The sequence below is a fragment of the Vicugna pacos genome, chromosome 20 (assembly GCF_048564905.1).
Source record: "Vicugna pacos chromosome 20, VicPac4, whole genome shotgun sequence".
NCBI classification, from domain to species: Eukaryota; Metazoa; Chordata; class Mammalia; order Artiodactyla; family Camelidae; genus Vicugna; species Vicugna pacos.
In genome coordinates, this window is record NC_133006.1 from 40056117 (window position 1) to 40077300 (window position 21184).

Consider the following 21184-nt stretch of genomic DNA (forward strand, 5'->3'; position numbering starts at 1 on the left):
CTGCTTTTCTTCCTCACCTAGTTGGGCTCACCCAGCAGGTGGGCGCCGGTCCTCTGCCTGCAGCGGCCCAGCTTTGGGCCATGACCTGGGGCTGGTGTTTGCTCCTGGGCTGGCCTGGGGACCCTGAAACTGCCCCGCCCCTGCCAGGGCCAGTGTGGGTCCTGACATCTACCTGCTGCTGCTCAGAAGCCCTCAGCTATGGCCAGCAGCACACTGCCTGTTCTGGAAGCTTCCCTTGCCTGAATGGGAAATGCATCCTTGGGGCTGGGGGAGGGGAAGGTGGTGGCAGCCGTCCCAGGTGGTCATCCGGGTGCAATTCCCTGCTTGTTACCTGGGCTCTTGTGAGTTAGTGAAAAACAATGGGAAACAGGAAGAGTCTGACCGAGCAAAACAAACAACACCCCAGGTGAGGGCACTGCCCCCTCCAGACCATGTCCTGCAGTGCGGTGCCCGTGGGGTCGGGCTGCACTGGAGCTATCGGTGAACGTGCTTTTGGAGCCTTCATCAGTCACCCTACACCAGCCAGGGCTGGCCCAAGTTAGCACCAGAGGGGTCTAGTCTGTGTGTGTGTGTGGAGGGGGCAGTACTGTGTCAGTGCCAGCACATCCTAAGGTGTCAGGAGGAAGCCCTGCCTGCCTAGATCTGCTCCCAGCCATCCCAGGAGCCCCACGGATCCAGCCTGGCCAGGTAGCAGGCCTCTGGCTGGCAGGCTGTGGCTCATGTGCACGTAAAGCAGCCCTGGGCCCCTGGCCAGCGGCCGTGAGAGAGGAGGGGGAGGAGGGGGAGGCCGGAGCCGCAGGGGGCCTGGTGGAAAAGGGAGTGGAGTCCAGGGGGATGGGGCTGCTGGGTGAGAGAGGCAGGGTGGGATGGGTTTGCAGTAGGTCCCAACCTGCCGCCCTGCGGGTGGGGCTTGGGCAAATGGTCTCTGTGTTCAGAACCTGGGTTCCCTTTGAACTCTGTACAGCCCAAAACAGATCCAAGACAAGCAGAGTCTGGTTTTCCTCCTTCAGTTGATATATTGAACAATCTGTGGTACACGTTAGCATGTGAGCCCATTGCAGACTTGCCATTTGTGCGGGAAGTGAAAGGTCATCTGAGGTGGGGCTGCTTCATGTAATCCCAAAGCTGCTTCTGGGACAGAAGTCCCCAGCCTGAGGCGTGGCCACTGGGGCACCTGCTGCTGGTGCCAGTGCCGGCCCAGGTCCTACAGGTCCAGCGCCCGTGCTCCACCTGCGGCCGTGGGATGAGGAGTGTGGGTGACAGCATGCCTGGCCCGGCGGGGCACAGGCCCACAAGACAGGCCGTCCTCTGTGCACGGAGCCCGTGGGTCCCCAGCGCCCCTTGCACAATACCTCCTGTGAGCGTTTTCATCACAGTCTTAGCAACTGTCATGTCAGCATGTGACCTTTAAAACTGTTGAACAGGAGCCACGAGTGGGGAGTGTGCTCAGGAGGGAGGAGCAACCCCCTCCCCGCTGCCCATGGGCTGAGGGGCCCACCGCTGGCGGGAGGGGTCGGGAGGGAGCCTGTTGGCTGGGTCACTTTGCATCTTGTTCTGTTGCAGTGTGTTGTTACTACTTTTCTCTGCGGTGTCCTGTGTGCATCTGTTGGAGAATTTGCCTCTCTCCGTCTCCTTCTCACTCTCTCACCGCCAGGAATCTGTGTTTTGGCAGCCGCCCCCACCACCCACAGGGCCCCTGATATTTTCTGATTCCCCGGCGGCTCACTGAGCTCTCTCGGCTTGAAGAGGATTCAGGTGGAAGGGAGAACACAGGTTTCAAGGGCGGGAACCGGCAAAGGGGGGTGGGGGTGGGCCTGCGGGACCTTCAAGGGGCTCATTTCTAGGGAGGACACATCAGGGTGACTTGCAGTCGCTCTAGGGCAGTGGGAGGAATCCCTAAATTTGGGCAGGCCCAAGCCCCTCTTAGGGAGACCCTCCCTCTCCCTCGTTCCAGTTTTGGCTGCTCTTCCCAGGACCGTCGCTCAACCTCTCACTGTTTATTGGGGCATTTCAACCAGGAACCAGGTGGACACAGAGATTCTCTTGGGTCATCCTCGACTCAGGGCTGTGGGCACGGATGGTTTCAGCTCCCCGGCTGGTGCCCCAGCTCCCACTGCAGGTCTAGCTCTGCCCCCTTATCCACTCTGCTGGCTCCACGCTCTCAGCACATCCCTGTCTCTCCCAACCCCCAGTTCTGGAGTCAGTACACTAGGGTCCACAGACCAGATCTGGCAGCCAACTATTTTGTAAATAAACTTTTATGGGGAAAAGCCGTGCTCCTTCACCTGCATCCTCTCTGGCTGCTTTCTTGCTACAACAGCAGAGTTGAATATGCCCCCAGCGTTCACCGTCTGGCTCCACACAGAGCACGGTGGCCAGCCCTGCCCTAGCTCACTGCTTACCCTCTTTCAGTGGGATCCTTGAGCCCTGGTTCCACAGCTGTCCCTGTCTCCTGTCTGCTGCACCCTCCCGTCCACTCTCCACACTCTGGTCTTTCTACCCTGAATTTACCCAGAGGCTGAGGCACCATGCACCCCGGCCCTTCCAAGGTAGCGATTCAATGATGCTACTTCGCCACTTGCTTCACTAGCTCCTAGTGTTCTCCGAGTTTCTTCAGGTTTGTGGCTCCAGCCCCCCTCTCCCCATGGTGCCATGTCCGACTGCACGTGGCCTTCAAGGATACCCAGTTAGTTCCCCAGGCACCGGTCTCTGTCCCCTGGGGTGGTTTGTGTGCTGTTTCCTCTTCCTGGGATGACCTTTCTCTCCGCTCCTCGCCTGGCCTGCTCTGATTCATCCTACAGTTCTCAGAAAAGCCTCTTGCCTTCGTAAGATGGGGTTAGGAGCCTTTCCTACCTGCTTCCCTGGTACCCTGGATTCTTCCTTCACAGTGTATCATGTTACACTGAAATTGCATATTCATTCATTCATTCTACATATCATCACTAATCTGAGAGCTCTCGGTACACAAAGAAAAATCTAAAACTCCCCACTGCTCTCAGAAGCTTACATGCTAATGGGGGAAATAGAAACGAAACAAGGTTAAAAAGTCGGATAGAGAATGTTGGAGAAGCGGGTGGAGAGAAGAAATGAATTGGGAAGGAGGAATGAACTGCTGAGAGTGTTGCCATTTGAGACAAGGTGGCCAGAGAGGCCTCACCGAGAAGGTGATTTTTGAGTAAAGGTTTGAAGGGAGGGAGGAGGGAGCCACGTAGATACCTGAAGAAGAGCATTCTAGACAAAGGACAGGTAAATACGGAGGTGGAAGGCAGCAGCACACCAGACTGGTGTGTTTGAAAGGGAGGCCGGCGTGGCTGCAGGGGAGGGAATGAGGCGCCGGGAGGAGGTTGGAAGGGGAAGGAAGCGTGGGGCCGGCCTTGGGGGGCTCTGGGGGCCGTGGGAAGGGCCTTGGCCTTCACTCTGCGGGCCTGGGAGGCACTCAGAGCGCTGGGCGGAGGATGGCGGGACCTGGCCGGAGTTTTCTAGAGTCACCCCAGCTGCGGTGTTGCTCCCGTTAGATGACAAGCTCGCTGGGGGCAGCCGTTGGGTCTCGCTGACCCTTATTCTCAGGACATAGCCCCGGCTCATAGAAGACCTTGACATATGCTTTACAAGGGCTCGAGGAACGAATGAAAGCGTGAATGAATGCTACTCCCAGCAGCCAGTTCCCGGCTCCCGCGGGCTCTGGAAGTCTCTTGTTGAAGGAAAGCTCTGGTAACAGGTGCTGCTGGCAGCCAAGTCCCCCAGGCGCTTAGCTGCCTGCTTGGACGTCACTAAGGCAACAACACGCATCCAAACCAGTTCTCCTTGTTGCCACAGAAAGGGCTGCGTTGTGGATCCGGGACACCAGAGGGAGGGTTTCAGGGGGTATTACACAGCGTCGGCCTTGGCCCCGCCCTGTGCAGCGTTCTGCTCGGTGGCACTGAGGAAGCCGCAGAGAGTTATTGTCGAATGCGGGTGGGGGTGGGAGGGATGGGTGACTTGTTGATCAGCGGACTCAGAATTTAAAGCTGTCCTTGTAGGTTCAAGCCGAGAAGCCCTATTCCTGAGAGAGGGTAAAATAGGGAGCCATGGAAGGTTCTATGTCAAAGCCAAAAAATTAACTGCAAGGAATGGAATTGGGGCTTTGTAGCTTTAGTAGGTGGTAAGCACTATCTGAGTTAAAAGTGTGAAGCAATTGTCGAAAATCTTAGAGCAAGCCGAGGAGTGGTTCTAGAAGTATATTGATAGATGCCTATTATCTGAGAATTGTAATCCTCCTCTGATTGTGTGAGGCCACTCCTGGGCTTCAAGTCCAGTGCAGGTAACACACTGGGAGGTGATGGAAGAGGTACATCTGAGAGCACAGTGTGTGCTTGGAGAAGAGGGGTCTGGATGTGGAGCCTGGGTTGCTCTCTTCAGACATCTGAATCATTAGGTCAAGAGGCCTTGGTGTGGGAGTTATTCTTCTGCCTGGCCTTCAGGTGTTGAAACAAGGCCAGCTGGGTATCAGCTCAGCAGGTGGAAACATTGTCCAAACATCAGCTGGGTTGGCTCAAACCTCTTCTTATGAGGTGGGTGAGGGATGGGAGTGGGGGAAGCCAATGGGCAGGAAAACTTAGGCATCAGGTAATCACTTTTTCTAGATACTTAAAAAAACCCTTTCACACTGGGATTCCACCCATTTATGCTTCTCTATTTCTGTGTGTGGTAGAATCTGCTAGCTTTTCCTTGATCTCCATTTTCACTTCTTCCTTGGTAATAAAACCCAACATTTTTAGCATGTCTTTCCAGAATAAGGGCTACTTTCCCCAACCTTCCTTGGAACTAGGTATGGCCAGGAAGTGAAGTTGTGAATACTGGCCAATGGATTAAAAGTGGAAATCATCAGAAGTCAAATTCTGAGAAGTAGTAGTAAAGACAGGGGTGTACCTTTATTTCCCCTTCCTCCTTGCCATAAGCTGGAATGTTGACATGGTGGCTGGAGCTCAGTAGCCACTTGGGGCCATGAGGTAGAAGGTCTGTGCTGATAAGGAGCCTGTGTTCCTGATGGCTGTGGCCATTACTGCAACCCCAAACTGTTTACCTTTATTCTTTATTTATGTAAAGGACACACGAAAGAGTAAAACTGAAACGAAGGGCGTAGACTCTCCAGTTGGATTGCTGTGCTTCAAATTCCAGCTCCACTATTTGCTAACTATGTGCCCTTGGACAAGATTCTTAACCTCTCTGTGCCTCAGTTTCTAAATTTATAAAATAGGAATAATAACAGTAACAACTGTGCAGTTTTTGAAGGGGATTAACTGAGAGAATACATTTAAAAACACAGGACAGTGATTGACACATGGGGAGTATTTGATGCATGCTGGCTATTATCGTCCTGTAGACACAGTCCACATATTTTTTTGCTTATACTTTGCCCCACCATACACTGAGACAACTATACAGTTGTACTAAGTGTGCTTTCCCTTATTTATTTGCTCATTTGATAACTTCCATTAATGTTCCAGAAGGACAAAAAAAAATACAAGAGCTGTCAAAATGTACTTAATGCATACACATTCAAGATTTTTTCTTAAGAAAATCTGCCTTAAGGCATGGGATTGAGGAGCTGATTGTTTCTAGAAAAGTGGGTTTTTGAGATTTGCTGTGTGTTCTGAATCCCTTTACTGTTCTGGGCATTAATTTTTAGACTGTATACAAATACAGAGATCGTAGTGGTGAGCAGTAATTGCTACCTTGAGAAAGAGTACCCTTTTCTGCTAGGAGTTGTCTGCCTGAGTTTAAGAAACCTAAGTCTGAACATCATCTATTCATTCATTCGTGGGAATGTAGGGGCAAATAAAGAGGGATGCACACCCTGAGATACTTCCTGCTTAGCAGAGAAGGTGGGTGTACTTCCTGTAGCTCTCTGGACATGCCTTTTCTCATGCCTGGCTTCCTGGGCCATGGGTGTCAGAAGGTGAGTAAGAGTTTTCCAGGAAGAAAAGATGGGGCAGGACTTCTGGGAATTTATCCCCCAGAAGTGTCTGCACATGTATGGAAGGATGTATGAACACGGTTCTTCATGAAAGCATCGTTTGCAATAGTGGAAACCTGGAATCCCCGTGCCCATCATAGAGGGCTGGGCAATCTGCAGACGTCCCTGCAGAAGAACACTATACAGCTGGCAAAATAAAGAATAAAGGGTTGCTGTCAGTGCCGATAGAACAAGCTTTCCAGAATATCCTGTTAACCAAAAAAAAAAAAAAGCAAGGAGCAGTGAGGCCATACAGTGCACTACATTCTGAGTAAGGAAGGTTGGCCGGGGGATAGGACATACATCCCTATTTACTTGTATTTGCAGAAAGACTGGCAACATAAACAGGGAACTGGTAGAAACGATCACCCCGCAGTGGGGGGTAGGGGTGGGGAAGGTGAGGACCAGGTAGGGAGCCAACCTGCCCATTCATACTGTGTCAATTTGATTTTCAAACCTTGTGAATACGTGATCCACTCTAACAGGTAGAGTGAAGTGTAATAAGGAAAAGGGAGGAACACTGGACAAGAGAACGGCACACGTGGGGCCCAGAGGCACAAAGCAGAAGCAACCAGAGAACAAAATCCCCCTACCTTTCATCCGGGCTTCCTCTGGCTGGGCTTCCAGAACTGTTGGCATGTCTCTGGTTTTGATTTCTGGACACCTACTGGAATCTAAGTTCCTTCAAAGTAGGGGACTTTGTCAGCCTTCTTCACCACCAAACACAAATTCACATCGATTGCCTGATGTTATGGACCGACGGTCTGAGATCTCTTTTCTCTCATGTGTGTCCCAGCATCTTCTGAAGGAAAACCCCCTTCTTTTTCCATAACCTTCTTTGACTTCTCAGTGGGGGGCCTGTGTGCTTCCTTTTCTTCAGTTTCCTAGACCAGGAGTCGTTCTACCTCTTCAAGAAAGCAAAAAGCTATAGCTGGCTGGCCACAGAGAAATTAGACATTTTAAATAGGAAACTGTACCTCTGAATAAGGTTGCAGGTGAGTGTAAATTTGTATGCATGCCACATGCAAGAATGTACATACAGCTGATTCTTACTCATGTGCACAGAGAGCTAGATGAAATACACAACAGATGCAGCACATTTCACCTGTGAAATAGAAACTACTTGAGTGGGTTTTCTGGAATAGTGATTTTCAAGAATTTTATCTTGCCTACCTCCTAAAGGAATTTTGCAAAAAACCCTCCCCAACATTTATAAGTTAGCATCTAAAATGTTTTTATCTTAAGTTTAAATAGTTGCCGAGGATGTAATTTTTGGCATATTGTAAAATGTTGATACTTTAAAAATATTACATGACTTAAAAACGTAGGCCAAATGAAATGTAAATGTTATGATGATTTGGTACTTACAATGTTTTACATCATATGAACTGTTCTTGTTAACATTCAGCCACTTTTCATTTTCCTTTTTTTCTGAATTCCTCTTTCTAGTCCACTTCACAGATTTTTATCCTAACATAATACACTTTTATGCTTGAAAGTCTCTTATTGGTCTCGCAACTGTCTCTATCAAAACTATGTGTGTAGATTGCAGTGTTACATTTGTTTTATTTCCTGTGACAAGTTGCTAAATGCTAAAAAAAAAAAAAGTGGCTTTTTCCCCCTTCTGGATTGAGTTAGCACCACAAAAGATAGTACAGAATTTGTCAAAATAAAATGTTCAGCTTTCTCTTCGCTCAAGAATACCACACCGCAAACCATCACAGCATCCAGAGGAGCTTGTTTTTAGCTCAGGAGTCTGGGTTGACTGAATTGCTCTTCAGGTCCGGAAGGGCTTCGCTGGTTTGGCTGGACTGGCTCACCTGCCTGCAGCCAGCTAATTTGTCAGCTGGGATGCCTGGTGTCTGCTGCTCACTGTCCATTGGGCTAACTGGCCCTTATTCATGGGGTGACTGTGCAGGGTCCAGGGAGAGTGGATGTGACCAATCAAAGCCTCTTGTGCCCAGCTTCAAAACTAATGCATTATCACTTCTGCCACATTCCATTGGCCAACACAAGCCACAAGACCAGCCCAGGCTCAGGTGTGGGAATATAGACTCACAAAGTCACATTGCAGGGGCAATATTGTGTTAGACTTATACTAAGTATTTCACTTTGGGGGATGCTAATGCATGGTGTTTTTAATTTCAAATTCCACTTGCTCATTGCTGATATATAGGAAAGCAACTGATATTAACCTTGCATCCTGCAGCCTTGCTATAAATAACTTACTAGTTCCAGGAGGTTTTTTTTTTCTTTTTCCCCTCTGGGTCAGTTCTTTCGGATTTTCAACGTAGATGATCATGTTATCTCTGAACAAAAATAGTTTTATGTTTTCTTTCCCAATCTGAATATCTTTCACTTCCTTTTCTTGTCTTATTGCATTAGCTAGGACTTCTAGTACAGTGTTAAAGAGGAGTGGTGAGAGGGACATCCTTGCCTTGTTCCTGAGCTCAGTGGGAAAGCTTCTAGTTTGTCATTATTAATTATAATGTTAGCTGTATGTAGGTTTTTTGTAGACTTTTTTTTTTATCAAGTTGAGGAATATCCCCCCATTTCCCAGTTTACTGAGAGTTTTAAAATTATGAATGGGTGTTGGATTTTGTCAAATGCTTTTTCTGTATCTCTTGATATGATTATGAGCTTTTCCTTTTTTAATCTGTTGATGATTATACTAGTTGATTTTTGAATGGCAAACAAGCCTTGCATGCCTTGGATGAATCCCACTTGGTTGGTTGTATAATTCTTTTTATACATTGTTGAATTCAATTTGCTAATGTTTTATTGAGGATTTTTGCATCTCTAATCATAGCATAGTTCAGATATTGGTCTGTAGTTTTCTTGTAATATCTTTTTCGGGTTTTGGCATTAGGGTAATGCTGACCTATTAGAATAAGTTAGAAAGTATTTCCCCTGTGGGAATAAAATTTTAATGATAAATTTGATAAAAACGGGTTTTAAGCTATTTTATTAAACAATGTACCAAATCTGAAAGAAATCACATGAAACTTTCACCCCAGGGCTCTAGCTAATGTTTCTTGAAAATTTTAGAAATGATTTAAAACATTCCAGTTACAGACCCGCATATGACTAAAATGATAAAACTCCAGTAGCTACATGGCTTTAGCTATTTGAATGTGCTTTTCTTCTCAGCTAATGACACCTCCTAGGGATGAATTTTAGGAATAGCGGCAAAGAATTTCTTGTATTTGAAAATGTGGGGAAGAAATGCATTTTTTAGCATTAGATACTTCTTATAGATGCCCTCCTGATTTGCTCCTGCAGGACTGACCAAGAATGGTGATTTTTCTCTTTCTCTCCCCCTCCCCCTTCTCTTGTTCTTTCTTTGACAGAGGTGAGAAAGTGGAAGAGGTGGCTTTGTTGGTGAAAAGTTGTTCTTAACTCCAGTTTCCCCACTGTACCATCTACCTGAGTTCAGACATCCCAACATGGGCCAAGTACCCAGTCTGAGTAACGGGCTTTCCCTTAACAAGCGAACAGGCTAATGTGCAAACCAGGGAAATCCCGAGAGCCCTGTGAGTCAACAGGGCTTTTATCATTCATCAAAGGAGGCTCCCTTTGGGTTGGCTGCCCCGGAATTTTCTCATCGCAGGATGAGCCATGGGGAGATGTAAGAGAGCTGAGGGGCTGCCTTTCTTTTATAAAGTGGGAGAGAGGCTATTGCAAATTCCAGCACCTTCTGACTCCAACCACTTTAGGAAAGCGCACACAAGAAGAAAGAGAATCTGAAACTTGATTCTCTTTAGACTATTCAAGCGGTATCCCCTGGAAAGTTTTCATGTTTCCCAAAGTTAGAGGGTGCCTAGTAAGTTAGGGGATCTTCAGAATAAAGAAGGCTTGTGCAGAGGGCAGACATTTCTTATATAGAGGGACCCTTGCACATCATCATGTGTGTGGGAGAACTGGGGACAACTCCCTGCAGCTCTGTGCACCTTCTTTGGGGCTTTGCACTGAGAAGCCACAGAAATTGCTTTTCTAAGTAGATTCTAAGCATTCTGAGAGCAAATGTATATCCTTTTTCAGTCTTCCCCCAGGGAGCCCAGGACTGTGCAGGGCAGATAGCAGACCTGCACAGACACACAGCAGATGAAAGTGGAGGACTCAAAGAGACTGCGATTTCCTCAGCTCACTCCATCATGCATCTGGTGAAATGGAATTCAAAGTCTCAAAGACAGCTGAGAATTCATCGGGGTTTTAAAAAGCAAGAGAAAGATCCCAATAATGTCATGTGTTGACCCATCCCCAGGGCTGACGGCCTCGAGTACAAGAAATGTTTCCTTACGTGTAACTTGAGGGCCTGGTTGCTTTCCTTCGCGGGCTGAAAATAGCTGGTCACATTATGGGTGACCTTAATCTTCACAGAGCAGTTTTGTCTCCTCCACCCTCCCTGCTGTGGGCCGGAGAGTCTGAATGCCTTGTCTGTCTCGGGGGTGTAGCGTGTTGGTGAGGTGTTCTCACTTGTCTTCTCTTATTCTGAGCTGGGGAGAATTGAAGTTTACAAGGGAGAAGAATGTGGAAGTTACCTTTCCAACTTAGAAAAGCCCGTGATCCTTGTGGAGCGTGCTGTGATTGGTTTCCTCATGGGCCCTCGGAGTGTTTCCCCTGGAGTCGGTTCTTCCTCAGTCACCGATGCTCCTGCCGATACCGGGCGTCCGGCTGCCCACGTGAAGACCATGCTCCCCGGCCTCCCTCGCAGCTGACTGTGGCCAGAAAGACATCAACAGCAGTGTTGCCTGGAAGCTTATGGAACGTTCCATCAAAGAGAGCACTGCACACACTTTTCGGTTCTGTGCTTCTCCCGCTCAGTGCGCTTTCAGTTACCCACTGCTGTGTACCAATCCACTCTGAAAACTAGTGGCTAAGACCACCATCGTTTATTATTTTTTGTGATTCTGTGGGCTGGCAATTTGGGAGATTTCTTATGCTGGTCCTGCCTGATATCCCACCTGGGCTGTAGGATCCAAGATGACCCCAAGGTCATGTCTGGCCGCTGGGGCTCCTCCGTGAGGTTTCTTGTTCTCCCACAGGCTAGATGGACTTTATCACAACACGGGTATGAAGGTTTCAAGAGGGAGACAGAGGAAGCTTCAAAACCCTTGAACGCTTCCATCACATCTTGATGGAAGGAGAGGCAGTGTCCTTGACATTGCAAAGCGGTGCAGGTGCAGGAGGTGTGATTCACTGGGGACCATCATCTAGAACCGTCTGTCATGCCCGTTGGCTGGAATGTGGTTGTGCTGTGTAGAACTCAAGCAGTTATCCTGGACGAGGTGTGGAGACCAAGTGCTGGAAATGTTGGAGCAGCGAGATAGGACGAGCTGGATTCCCCGGCAGCTTTGTGAAGGCTCTCTGTGAGCCTTGGACAGTCTACCCCCACTGTGGTTTAATGGGAGAGATCCATCAACTCCCATATTGTTTGAGCCACTGTCATTTTTGGCTTTCAGTCCCCAGCAGCCGGATCTTTACATACACTCCATGTTCAACCTGTTTGAAATTTCCAGCCCTACTTACTAGTTTAAACTACACTACTTAAAGTTTGCTGCAGTTTCAGGGTTGCAGAGGAAGAGGGATACCTAACACTTTGAAGACGCCATCAGGATGTTTTGGTGTAAAAAATGAGGGAAGTAGGCATGAGGCAGGAGGGGGTTAGGTATTGTTGTGTGCCCGAAGCACCGCCTGGTTCCACGTCGTCGATCACCACGCTCGCGACCACTAGCCGAGGGGAGAGCCCAGGAACCACAGTGGCAGGTCCGGGAACATCCCAGGCAGACAAGACGCCAAACCTGCTCATGCATAGACTTGTGGGTCAGTGGCTCATTTGGCTGTGGTCAGAAGTGGGCCTGCTCCTGGATATAATGATAAGTTGTGTGTCTCAGGTTCCACCTGGAAACCAGCCTTAGGTTGACATCATGAGGAGAAGATACTGAACTGGGTCTCTCTTAGTTCATCTGTTTTGCATGTGCACAAGGGTGGGTTTTAGAGATGAACAGCAGCTTTCCCTTCCCTTTTTTTTCCTTCAAATTTTAGGGTTTGTTTTGGGCTTTATCTGTAACTCGTCACATGTAGAAATACAGCAGGGCACTGCCTAGAGGGCCAGCAGCACCATAGCCTTTTACGCGGTCCCCACTCGCAGTTACTCTAGGCTGTTTCACTTTGCATGTCATTTCTCTAATGATGCAGAAGACACAGAGCGTTAACCAGAACTGGAAATGTTCCTCTCTACCTCACCCTTAAACTGTCCCCCTCCTGGGTTACCTCACTCCACCCCCCACCCCCTGCTGGTACGTCAACCCTGGGTTCATTAACCCACCAGTGAAAAACACATTGATCTGGAGGCTTCACCTTGAACCCTTATCTCATCTCCCTCTCTCCTCCAAACAGGGTAGTACACAAACAAGCCTGGACAGATAGGAGGCATCTGTCTACTTCCAAAGAATCCCCACAGACAGGGCTGATTCTGCGACCTTCTTTCTTGTCCATCTCTGAGTCTAGAGGCCTCACCACCAGGGACTGTCCCGAGTCCCTAGACCACCAATGGTGTGGTCTTCTGGTCACTGAGACCCTGTCATTGACTTCAGATGCTGTATCTTGCAGATGCTTGAATTTCTTTAGCCTCTCTGTGAAGGACAAGCTGGCAAGGCCACGGACGGGTAAGCCATGACATAGGACAGAATTCCAGCCTAGTTAAAACAAAATATGCACATATATGTATGTGTATTTGTTTCCAGAGGTCTTGGCTTAGAAGACATATTTGCATACATTGGGCATAAATTAGCATGCCTGTGGCAGTATTTGCATACTACGTTCAGAAATCTCTACTTCCCCATAAAGTTACATGAGAATGCCTTATTTATTCTGCAGTAATTTATACCCCCCCCCCACTTAGGCCCATGTTGAATTACATCAGCTGTGTTACTGATTTAAAGAGTCCCCTAGTTTGTCCTCCACTTCCTAGAATTTGTTGTAATTTTTAAGAAATGCTTACTAACTATCACCACTGCTTGTTGTGAAACCAACCCTGAAAGACATCAAGAGGCCTTTGTGAACTAACAGCTACGTATGTGTTGTCTGTGGAGACACTAGATCCCCTGGGACACCCCACAGAGTCCTTCAGAAAGGACCAGTTAGTAAATTGGGCCTTTAACAGTATTTAAAAAATTATGACATTATGTTTATATCTATATAAAAAAGATTATGATTAAAAATTATAGGTGTATAGAAAATGATTTTACCAGAAGTTCTGGAACCTGCATCACAGTTATTCTCAAGTGTAACATTAGGGATATTAGTCATGGTTCAAGATCAGGGTTAGCCAACCTGCCGACATAATTATGTGTGCCCTTGGGAGGGTTCCCCCGCTGGGAAGTGAGGATGATGACCGTGATCTCAGTGTGTCCCAAACCTCAGGCTTCACCTCACCCTCGTTTCACTTATACTATCATTTATTCGTGGTTTTCTGGAATTTAGTAACTTTTTAACTTAAACTGGCGTGACCTGCCTTACCCTAGTCCTGTTCAAAGGTACCTGAGAAATGGCAGGTTTGATGGACTCTGTTTTTTTTTTTTTACATGAAAATAGAGACTCTCAAAGATTTTAAAAGGTGCTCCTCTGTATTCACTTTAAATGTTCTCAGGTGTCAGCGGCACCTTGAGAACCGTGGCCGCAAAACGAAATAGCATGCACAGGGCTTGAGATGAGGCCAGTCACAGCCGTACCGGGAGCTGTGTTCACGGTGGCCGCAGCGTGCATGTCGAGGGTGAGAGGGATTTTTGGTGGCCATATTTTCAGGTAGCCGACCATAACACCTCCCAGAATCTCAGTTTCTCCCTTTGTCAAGAAGGAAAGACACCTATAATGCAATGTTATTGTGAAATTTCAATACAATAATGCACAAGAAACTGTGAACATAAGCCTGAGATGAAACAACTGCTCAGCAAAGGGCAGCTCAGCCCTCTTCCCCTTCCTTGCTTCTGCCCAGACACGCCCCTTTCCCAGCTTCTTTCCTGCATGACCTCCCCTCCGCTCCCCGAGCAAAACCATCTCAACCTCGCAGAGGTCTCCAGGGTGGAACCACTGGGATGGACGAACAAAGTTCTGAGTGACAGAGCTAAAGACTGTTTGAGGGAGTCGGGAGGTGAGGCAGGTGGAAGGGGAGGTAGTGAGGAGGCGACCAAGAACGGGGTCCAGGAGCAGGTATGGAGACGTGTGTGACAGACAGAGCACACACATGGAGGTCTCTGTTAAGCCTGGGACCTGCCTGAGTACCTTCTTGTTCCTTCTGATGTTAAAGAAAATTCAGAATTCACTATCACATACAGCTTCCTGGAGGACTGTGGGTATCGACAGGAGTGTATGTGAGAGAGACTGATCTGTCCCCTCAGGGGACGTTTGGCAATGTCTAGAGACGTTGTTGATTGCCGCAACCAGGGGGAGGAATCTACTGGCAGCTAATGGGTAGAGACTAGGGATGCTGCCAAACATCCACTGATGTGCAGGACCACCCCCACGGCAAAGAATCGCCCGGCCCCAAACAGCAAATCCTGCTTTAGGGCAGTTGTGATTTCTGCTGGGGAAAGAGAACGTGTCCTGCCCATCCCCCACCCTTACCAAATGATGTGTTTACTGGTGGTTTCAGAACTCCTTTAACAAGATACAATTTTTTTCATACCGTAAATAGAGCTAAAAGCCTATTCATAATTCCCACGGTGTGGGTCTCAGCGCGTGTATGTGTTACGGTCAAGGGGAGCTGGAAAGATGGGAGGAGAATGATTAAGGATGACATAGAATAAGATACCCATGAGACCTTTAACAAGAGTTAATATTTATCGAGTCCTTCCTGAGTGTCAGACCTGGGCTGAACCGTTCACATGTCACACATGTTCCTGCTGTCACTGCCTGGTGGCCCACGCTCACTGTCCCCACGGGTCACGCCTTGACCTCTAACTCCCAGTTACTTTACCTTGGCTCCTCTGTCAGCAGGAACCCCTGTGTGTCCCTGGGTGTCCACGGCTCTGCCACTCACTTAGGCTGTTGTGGACAGGGCCAGGCTTATATCTCTTCTGGTTACGTTTTTGAGGGGAGGGATAGATTTATTGAACTATAATTCACATACCACATGATTCGGTCATTTAAAGAGTATGATTCAATGGTTTTTAGTGTATTCACACAGTTGTGCCTCTGTCACTATAGCTAACTTCAGAACATTTTCATCCCCCTACAAAAAAACCCCGTCCCCATCAGCAGTCAGTGCCCCCACACCCTGCCCTCTCTTTCTGCCCTGCAACCTCTAATTACCCTCTGTGTCTATAGGCTTGCCTGTTCTGGACATTTTCTACAAATGGAGTCATACAATATGAGACTGATTTCTTTCATTTGACAATGTTTTCAAGGCCCATCCGTGCTGTAATAAGTATCAGTACTTTATTCCATTTTCTTTTTCCTTTATTGCCAAATAGTCTGTTATGTGGATACAGCATATTTTATTTATCCGTTCCTCAGTGGGTGAACATTGATGGTTTCTATTTGGGGGTCTGTTATGAATAATACGCCTCTGTGAACATTTGCATACAAGGTTTTGTGTGGGCATGAGTTTTCATTTATTTTGGGTGTAGCTAGTAGTGGAATTGTTGAAATATGTTCTGAGGAACAGCCAGACTGATTCCCAGAACACTTGCACCATTTTACTTTCCCTCCAGCAGTGCATGAGGGTTGCAGTTTCTCCACATCCTCGCCAACACTTGTTATGACGTCTTTTTGATAATAGTCGTCCCAGTACTTCTGGTTACTTCTTGCTCCCTTTAAAAAAAACCTGCCCAGTTTATTTACTTATTTAATGGAGGTACTGGGGAGAGAACCCAGGATCTCGTGCGTGCTGAGCACGAGCTACACGCTCCCCCGCCCGGTTTCTAATCTCACATCTAACCTCCTGTGTCTGTTCTCTTCTTTCTGCTTTACAGCAGCGCCAAGCCTGCTGTCCGGCACAGCACTGCTGAATGGACAAGTGGCCGACCTCAAACTTCACCGTCCTTCCTGCTCCCGAAGGTGGACAGCAGAGGTCAGTGAAAATCTCTCCCAACTTGGCACCTGTCTTGCTGCCTCTTTCAGTGCTGGTGACCGTCTCCATAGCCTTTTCTGCATCGGAAGCTCTGTGAAGGCTTGGAGGGAATGAAGGAGGGAGGGAGGGATCTAGGCTCCTGGGTTCATCCTGTGTTGTGTTTGGATGGTCAGGCAGGACTGGGAAAGCCCGCATTCCTAATAGCTGCTTTCAGAGAGGTGGCGGCCACTGCCCCGATTGGAAGGGATTTGGGTTATTTTTAGCGATTGAGGCAGCAGAGTTCAAAGTACAAAGTAGTGAGTGCGAGTCAGTGTTCAGTGGGGCAGCATCCGGCTCAACAATTAGGACGGGGTCTAGACATCATTATATGAAAAGAGGGAAGGGAGGAAGAGAGAGAGAGAAGGAGGAAGAAAGGAAAAGAAGAAGGAAGGAAGGGAGGGAGGAGTTCTAGAAGTCCTCACCAGCCCAGCACCGCCCAGAGAAACAAGACTTCAGTTGGTGATTTAAACAGCAGGGCCCTGAGCTGAGGAAACAGTCCGGCTGTTGGGAGGGGGTGGCTGAGACAAAGCTGGAAGTAGGGGAGCCAGCGCCTCCTCAGAAGCCCTGCTCAGACTTGTGGCCTCGGAGGTTCCCTGCAGGACGCTGCAGGAGCCCCAGCGGAAGGCAGCTTTGGCGGAGACAGAGGCCAGCACCGAGCAGGGCTGGTGCCTCTGCTCAGCTCCAGCGGGCTCCGGAGAGGAGCCCACGGCCCTAACTCTGGGCAGGAGTGACGGGCAGCTGCTGGGAAGGAGCCCCTCCCTGCTGCTTCCTGGGCCCGTCCTCGTCCTGCTGGGAGGAATGGGGCTGGTTTAGTGCCTGGTGTTGCTGGGCTTCCGCCTGAACGTAACTGAGCAGCTCGGCGTTGGTGGGTGTGCTGCTCAGGGACACATTCACTTTTCAGAGTCAAAAGTATGATGAGCTTACAGCATTGGCTTTCAGAGAGCTCCCGCAGCACCAAAGTTATATGGGAATTTCTGCCAAATTAAACCCGTATATTTTCTTCAGCATGTTAAAAAAAAAGTGCTTATTTTCGGATTTCAAAAAAATTACATGTTACCCTTGAAGCAGGCTTTAATATTTAAATGATATTTTTAGATGGAATGATTTAAGGGGAATGAAAGTAAATTAGAAATTCATTCATTCATTCATTCATTCATTCATTGTATTAAGTGCCTATTAGGTAGGGCATCCAGGGAGGTATAAAGCCAGTGGTCTGCCTTCGAGAGAGAAAGTCAAATAGCAGTACAACTCTAAGACCCTTTCAGCTTTGGTTAGACCTGCTCTGTCCAGTCCGGTGGCTTCTGGTCACATGCGGTTCCTGAGATATGTGCCACGTCCAAGTTGAGATGTGCTGTCCTTGTAACAAACACACTGGTGCCTGGGGATTCAGTGTGGGAGAAGAATGCACAATGTCTCATTAAGAATTTTAGATATTGAGTTTATGTTCATATGTAATATTTTGGTTACATTAGGCTGAATATGTTACTAAAATGAATTTTCATCTGTTTCTTTTTCCTGTTCTTTTAATGTGGTCCCTAGTGACTTTCACACCACACATCTGACCTGTATTCTATTTCTACTGGGCAGGGCTGGGTTAACGCCTCAGAGCTCTTTTCCATCAACTTTTTGGGGGAAGCTTGAAGATACAAACTCTTTATGTATTTACTATAGATTTAATATACTATATACAAGAGAGCCTTTAAGAGTTTATCCATCTAAGACCCTTTGTTGGGAAGCTGAGACTTTTTGCCCCGAAAGGTAAAACTTTAGAGGCCACCAGGCATGTATATAGGCGTTGAGTTGGAGATGGGGGCTGTCACGGCGTAGGGTCACTCCAGAGTGAAGGCAGGACAGTAAGTGTGTGCAGAAAGGCCCTGCACGGAAAGCAGGAACCCCGAGTGTTCCTTCCACCACTTGGACGAATCGTGGAGAAAACCAGTGCGGTGGGAACGCAGCGTCCGTGCAGGTGGGAGTCCCGGGGACTGCGTGATCTCCGAGCCCTGGGACAAGAGGGCGGAGCAGAGCATTTTGGTTCAGATTTTATAAGAAAAATAGAATTCCCCAATATGATATCTCTGAGCTCCTTTGAGCAGGAAGGTTATGGGTTTAGGGAATGTGTTAAAAAGGAAAACTGACACAAACACAGGGAACACCTCCTGTTGTCGCCAGAGACCCCTTGGCTCCAGCCAGGACTGCGCTGGGACAGGCTGTCTCCCCACCAAGAGCCTGGGTGGAAGACGAACCCTCAGAGAACTTGTGCAAGGTGTGATTAGCAGAAGCACACAGGATAGTGTCTGTGGGTGTCTGGGGGGTTCCTAAGCTGAGAGTTGGGGCCACGGAAGGGGGAAGTGAGTTCTCTCCCGGCTCTCATTTCAGAGTCAGGACTCTAGACACCGAATTATTTAACCGCATTAGATGATCTTTTGGGTCTGATTTGAAATTTATAGAAACGAGGAACTGTAGTCAACACCAGGAATGAGAATGCAGGCTAAGCCTGAACACTGTGCCACATTCAAGGGACTCCCTCCCTAGAAAAGAAAGCGTTTGGGTCAGTATCTCCTCCGATGCTGGGTTCCCTTTCGTGAAGGGCCTAAGCCAGATTGTTGCCTTTCCTTCGGTGGCACCGGTTATAAATACCTAAATATTTTCACTATCATTTCATTCCGTAAAGTGATTTCAGTTTCAGTGTGCACAACACCCAGCAAGGAGAGTTCTGCTCAGCGTTTTTCCTGACCGTCATTAAACGGCTGTTGGTACCAGCTCATTCCATGGCTCCCCACTCGTATTTCAGCACGCCTCCTGCTTGGCGTGTGCGGTTGTGGAGTGATCCGGGCAGGCTCAATGCTGGTCTGTGATACTCCGTAAATAAACACCCAAGACAAGGGTTTGACAAATTAGTTACTGTACGTTTTGCGAACACCGCCAAGAGCGGTGGGATGGGAGTGGGATGGGGGTGTGATGGGATGGGAGAACACCAGAAATAAAATAAAAAAATTTTAATCTGTGGGAATTTTAATCTTAAATGTAGACATTTAAAGAAATGCCAAGCGGACAGGGAAATGCGTGTCAACTTTCTTTTATCTTTTGTCACAGCTACTTTCAGTCTTGACTGGTCCAGAAGTTGTAGCATTCCTGCCACTCTGTGGGGACCAGTTACAGCCGCACACGTGCCCTTCCCTTTGTGCTGAAACATTGGGATGCGCAGGTGTGTTTTTTTACTTCTTGACCTTTTCTCCAGTCGTTGACTCGTAACAGGTTCTCATCCGCCTAGCAACATCTATTCCCTTGAGATTTCTCTTAACAGTTTGGGTGCTGGAGTCAGACAGTCAAGTGCAAGTCTCGTTTGTAAGCTCTGAGACCTTGGGCAAGTTACCCACTCTCTCTAAGCCTCATCTGTTAAATAATGGTGCCAGCTCACAGGGCTGGGTGAGGATTAAAAGAGATTATTCACATAATGCCCTCAGCCCAGAGCCTGGCACTCGGAAAGTCAGGGCTATATTTATTGTCTCTCCCCAGCCAGCCTCCTCCTGGCTTCCCGTAGGGCGGTGCGCCTTAGTGGGCGAACGGGGAGGCCTCAGTGCCCATGTCCCCAGAGTCTGTGACACACGAACTTACCCCCTCACCCCCCACCTCGCACCTTCACAGGCAGAGCAAGGGCCAACGGGAAATCTGCATGGACAGGCTCCCCGGGGCCCGGGCCCTTTGCATGCCTGGTCAGTCCCAGCTGGGCTGGGGAGCCTCTTGCATGAGCCTGCCTCCTGACACTCACCTGGCGCTCTCCCTGCCCCGCCTCATGCCTGGGCTGCAGGTGTGGGAAGAACTGAGGTGGGTTCTGGGAAAAGGGCTGTTGACTCAGGGCTCCGGGATGGATAGATGAGGGTGTGGAGGCTCCCGGCCCAACCCTGCCCCATCCCTGCCCCAGGGAGGGGAGCCAGGGGAATTTCTGAGTGTGCCCCCGAGGCAGGCAGCCAGGAGAGTTGGCAGACCCGGCAGGGGAGAGCACCCAGTCCCTTAATTCCATGAAGTGGGGTGGCACAGCTCAGCTCTCAGGATGCACATCTGCCAACTGGCATGCCACCAGAAGCCCCCCACCCGGGAAGCACCCACACCCCTCACAGCCCCCTCTCCGCAGCCCTGGGGGAGAGCGCCCTGGTCCGGCTGCTGTGACAGCTGCCCCTTGGGGCTCCACCTGGGACACCCCCCCCCACTTCTCTGGCAGCCCACCCTTAGCACCACCCATCCTGAGCCCTAGATAACATATTTACATGTTTATCTCACCTGGGAAGTTGTAAACTCCCCTTGGGCCGGGATTTCATTCATTCCCTGGACCACGATTTGCCAAGTGCCTACTGTGGCCAGGCCCTTTCTGGGGCTGGGGATACAGCTGAGAACAAGGACTGTAGCCGGCACCCCCAGTCTGGGTGACATCCCCCGACAAACTCCCCCTTGGCTCCCCTCCCCCACAGCGGTTTCCTCAACTCTCACTTCCTACAGTCCATGCCCCGCAGGTCCCCCTCACTTCCACCCCCAAAGCATTTAAAAACACAGATCACTCAACTTGTCTGCTTAAAACCCTCTAGGGGCTTCTGGTCACGTTTAGAACAGAATCCACACTCCTTTCCACGGTGTAAGGATCTGTGTGCTTCCTCATAGAACCTTCGCCAACTCTCCGCAATTCCTCATTGCTGCACCAGCCTCCAGACCTGCTCCTGCCCCAGACTTTTGCCCCTTCCTCCTCCAGGTGTGCTCTCCCAGACCCCCAGGGCTAACTCTTTCCTTCTCATCATCCAATCACTCCGATCACTCCGTGTGTATGACCCCACATGACCCCAGCACCTACATCTCCCTCTCTGCTTTGGTCTCCTTAAATCATTTGTCATTGCTCAAATACTAGACTCTTGCCATTACATTACATCTGCATCTTCCACTTGTTTCCATCAGTCTCCTTCTCTAGAATTTAGAAGTTCCTCGGAGGCTGAGACTTAACTGGCTTGTTCACTCGTCTGTCTCCCATGCCTAGATGTGGCGGGCACTCAGGAGGAGCTCCGTAACTGTTTGTTGAATGAATGAATCAATGG